Here is a 5,363-nt window from a genome sequence, read left to right as displayed (position 1 = left end):
TCAATTTTTCTATAAATCTAAAACTCTTAGAAGTCAAATCCAAGTAATTTTTTAAAGGAAAAGCAAGACAAAAGGACCCAGGCAGGCTAGGTTTGCTGCCTCCTGCTGCCCTGACTAGTCCAACCGGGCCACTGACCTCGCCGTGGGTCCTGGCGAATCTGGGGCACTAAGAATAGAACCCAGGAGGGGAGTCTGGTTTCAGTAAGGGAAGAGGCTACAGTGCAACCAAATGCATCAGACATCAACACCCCTAAAAAGCAGAGTCTGACCATTTCTCCTTTAAAAGCACAATCCAGCTATTAGATGGCACCATTATTCGAAGCACCCATCCGAGCACAGGTGCTCACAGAAGCAGCAGGCACAGTGCTCCGCCCTCCCTCCGGCTCAGCAAAGGGCAGGCTGGTGGGGCCAGGAGGAAGGAGCAGCAGGAAACAGGAAAGAAGCCGTACCTAAAAACTGAGGCCACAGAACTGTCATCAGCTTGTGGCATCTTTGGGGACAGCATGGGCTTTACCTCACCCAGGTGGGGGGCAGGGGGAGAGGTAGGCCTGGGCCCCAGATTCCATCAACTCTCCACCGCCTTTGGAATGGGTTCAGAAGACTGGGTATAACCTGGAGCTGGACCCTGGCATGAAAGGTAGAGACTTGCCTGGATGTCCTGTGGGCCAGAAAGGAAGGGCGCCCTCACCTGCATGTGCAGTTAGCTAGCCCAGGAGGACTCAATGTCCAACTGTCAAGTCCTCCCATGGTCCCAAGCCCCAGGCGGTCCTTAAAGGGGGCCTGGTGTCTCCTGCCTCCCAGTCAAGTCTGCAGAGGACTCCTGATGCCCTTACAGAAGCCACCCAAGGCATTAGAAGGAGCCATTGACTTGAATACTATCATCTGATCCATATGAATTGTGGGTTTTTAGAAAGGACAGAAGCCGACAGAAAGATAAAGAAATAAGCAGAGGCTGTCGGCTAACAGTCAAGAGGGAATGACACCCCCAGAGCTGAGCAGATCCAGCGCCCAGATCACTGTGCTCAAATATCATTCTCCAAATGAAGGAACCAAGTCTCCTAGGAAAAGTGGTCAATTCCAGGGCCGGGCAGGGAATATACAAGACAAGCTTGGAGCATCGCATGGAAGCAGGGATAGAGGCAACATTCACCAGCAGATGGGGGCAAGTAGGAGAGACATGAGAGCCAACTGAGGCAGCACCTACTGGCAAAGGCAGGACAACTTGGGCCACCAACTAAATAACCACAGCATGGAATTACAACCCACATATCAAGTACACATACACAGGTCTTCACTAGAAGAAAATTTTAAATGTAGCATAAATGCAGGGAAGGGACAGCTCACTTCCACACAAAAATTCTAATTCATAAATGGAATAGGAAAAGAGGGCAACACACAATCACCACGAAAAGGCCACTGTGACAATTACTGCAGGAAAGACTCACAGGTAGATGCTGAAGTTAAGGGGCAAAGGTTTGAGGAGAAGCAAGGTATGAGTATAGTCTCAAAGTTCCAAAGGGAAAAACAGCCACTTTGCAGGCTCCTGGTGGTGACGGTGCCAGCAAGAAGAGATCAATAAGCTTCAGAAGAGGGACCCAACACCACCCTGCGACAGCCCTCCCGAAACGCACAACCTTGGTCTAGCCACAAGGAAACAACAAAGTAAGGTTGCGGGACAGCCTACAAAACCCCTGCCTAGCACTCTCCGAGAGTGTGTCGTGCCATGACAGACTGAGGGCCCATTGCAGGTTCAGAAGCCCCTGGAGACCTGAGAACGAATGCACCGCGGGGTCTTGAGATGGAAAATGGACGTTCATGGAACAACTGGTGTAATCCTAATAAAACCTAGAGTTTAATAAATATTTTATTGCATCATGTTCCATGCTTACTTTGGGGCCTTCTGCAATTATGTCAGGAGTTAACAGTAAGGGACACTCTGTACTGTCTTTTGCAACATTTCAATACTTCTAAAATTATTTCCCCCCCAAAAAAAAACCCTCTGCGTCCATCCTCTGAAGCTCACTGCACAGCAGGATTTTTAGCTAGAAGAGAATTTGGTTGTAAAAAGATCCAAACTGATAAGAAAGAAAAAGAAAACTGAAGCCACACCACAGTCCAGTTTCAGGCTAGATTAAAGACCAAACCTGCTGGACACAAGTTTCAGATCCTTCCCATTTGAAAGAACGGAAAAGCTGGTACTTTTCTTCAACTTTTTCAGACTGGGAAAAGTGCTCTTACTTACACTAGCCCACCAAACCCTCCACATCCTCACTGCCATCTAAATCCAACTGCAGATGTTGTGACGCCTGAGTCAGGGGAGCAGAAGGCACCCTAGGTTGTCCGGGTCCCAACCACCTAGGATCTGGCCTCAGCACCCCCAAGATTAAATATAAAGTAACTCAGCATGACAGAACTACAGCAATCAAGACTACCTAGCACTGGCATAAGAAGAGACATTGAGATGAATTCAAGAACATATAATCCAGGAATAAATGCACAATTTTAAAGTCAGACCATTTAAGAAAGAAAGGACAGGCTTTTCAACAGTTGTGCTGGTAAAAGTGAATTTCCATATGCAAAAGAATGAAGTTGGAGCCCTACCTCACACCACAGGCAAAATAACTCAAAATGGATCACAGATCCAAATGTAAGAGCTAAAATTATTCAGAGAAAATACAAGGATTAATCTTTGTGACCCTGAATTAGGCAATGGTTTCTTGATACAATACCAAAAGCACAAATGACAAAAGATAAAATAGATAAACTGAACTTAGTGCTCGAAGGACACAATCAAGACAGTGAAGACAACATACAGAAGGGGTGAACATATTTGTAAATCATATATCTCTAAGTGACCCAGATCCAGAATATATAAAGAACACTTAAAGTTCAATAAAAAAAAAACCTTATTTATAAAAAGGTAAAGGGTTTGAACAGACATCACAGTGAAGGAGCAAGGGAAAAGAGCAGAGGCCAAAACCCCAGAGAGAGTCATGGCGAGGCAGTCAGGACCACCCTGAAACCGGCTGCTGAGACAGCAGAGTCTTACAAATAGTTGCAGTGATGACACTTTTCACAATATGTCCTTCTCTGTTCTCCCTGGAGCCCATGATGGGGCTATGGGGGCGACTCCGGACAGCCAGTCCCAGGCCCTGTGATATGACCGACCTGGGGCGAGAACCTAACCTGTGGGCCTCAGTTTCCTCATCCATAAAACAGGGATCACCATATTCATGCCCTGCTGTGGGGCTGTACAGGAGTAAATAAGATAACAGTCAGAAAACACTGAAAGGGGACCCAGCACACTGAACCCTCAATAAAGGGAGGCTGTTATGGGCCTTGTCATGGAAAAGGCAGAGAAGGCAAAATCTGATGACAGGGGTCTTGAGGGACCCTTACCACTTCAATCCACACCCCCAGTAGCCATGGAAGGCTTTTCAGAAAGATGACCAGGCAACATTCCTTTTTAAAAAGCTGCCCGGCCCTTTCTAGCCAGTAGCTCCTAGGACTTTATGCTCCAGACACATGGCCCGTTGTCCACCCAGACCTTTCCAGAGACCCTTCCTCTGGCAGGTTCAAACCACAAAGGGCAGCGAACAAGTAGGTAGCTGAATCAGGCTAAATAAACAGATTTTCAAGAGCGCCAGGATTGGGGGAAGTTCGAGGGAAGGGTCCAGATGGATCTCGTGAACTACAACGCAGTTGAAGTGAGGTGCCTAATTCTGCAATGCAGGTACAGCTAGGAGATAGTGCAGGTTCAGGTCCAGACTACTGCAGTAAAGCTCGTATCTTGACAAAGCAAGTCACAGAAATTTTGAGGTTTCCCAGTGTATATGACAGCTGTATTTACACTATACTACATTTATTAGGTGTACAGTAGCATTATATTAAAACAATGTAAACACCTTAATTAAATGTGACAGACGTAAAGTGAGCACAAACTGTTAGAAAAATGACCTCAATAGACTTGCGTGATACATGGTTGCCACAAACCTTCAACTTGCAAAAAAAACAGTATCTGTGAAGTGCAATAAAGTGAAGTCAATGAAAGGAGCTATGCCTGTGAACTCACATGTTCTTAACTTATTGAAAAGGAAGGTGCCCGAGTATGTGCTTCTAGAAGGGTGACCCCCTTCCTGGAGATGGAGGCTGAAAGTGCAGCTTACAGGGACACCTTTCTCTTCCCTTCATTAATTCAGCAAATGAGTCCCCTACTCCGTGCCCGGGGCGGTCAACTTGTCTGGACTGCCAGGGGTAGCCTAGTTTTAGTACTGCAAGCCCCACGTACGGGAACACCCCCAGCCCAGGCAAAGTGACCATGGAGCTGGTGGTCTCCTCATGGACTCACAGTGGGCATTTGATAACCAACAGTGTTCTGAACTGAGTGAGATTCAGGATCGAAAATGTGTGGTCACATATATACACATACTAACACATATATACACATAGTATATACATAGTCACATATATACACATACTAACAAGCACATGTGTGTATTTCCTCACATTTATTCCCAGCTCTGGCGATGAGAAGGCCTAGGAGCAGATACCCCGTTGGTAACACCCGGTTTCTAAATGGCACTGTCCACCTTAACTAAATGACCAGGTTACTATCTCCAGAAGAGGGGCAAAGTGACAGCAGCAGTCTGCTACACTGAGCACATGGCCCCGCTTCTGGGGTATTCCTGCCAAGAGTGTGGAGCTGAACCTGACTGCAAGGGATATTAGACAAGTCCACACTGAGGGACAGCATAGAGAGATGCCCGTGCTGCTCTGGACATCACAGTCGTGGGAGTCAGAGGCAGGCACAGGAACTGCTCCAAATTAAGAGACATGTTAGCTGGATGCAATGGGGGATCCTGGCTGCTCTTCCAATACTGTGGGAATTAACTTCCTGATTTAGATCATTTGATAAGGGGACTTCTTGTTTGGAAGAAATAAACACTGAAGTGTTTAGAAGTAATGGGGCATTGTGGCTGCCAGGAACAGTTCAGAAAAAATGCAGAGAGAGAGAAAGAATAAACGCACGTGCAGTAAAATGTTAACACTAATGGAGTCAGGTAGAAGACATCTGGGAATGTCTTCTTCTTCAACTTATTGAAGAAGTTGTTCTTGCAACTTTTTTGTAAACCTAAAATCTTACCCCCAAAATTTTATTAAAGAAAATAAAAAAGGCAGTTCTTAAACTGGAAAAATCGAAAGGAAAAGGAAGTGCTTGGCTGACTGGATCGGGAGCCCAGGGCAGGCACAGGTGTGGCTCCCAGCAGCTGCTTTGGGTCCACCACGGAAAGGGAGAGCAGGGCATGCCAAGCCAGCCACACCTTTACAGACTCGATATGGGGGGGAAGCAGCATAGGTGAAGG

The sequence above is a fragment of the Talpa europaea genome (genome assembly GCF_964194135.1).
Source record: "Talpa europaea genome assembly, chromosome: 12".
Lineage (NCBI taxonomy): Eukaryota > Metazoa > Chordata > Mammalia > Eulipotyphla > Talpidae > Talpa > Talpa europaea.
Note: the sequence above shows the minus strand (reverse complement) of the source record.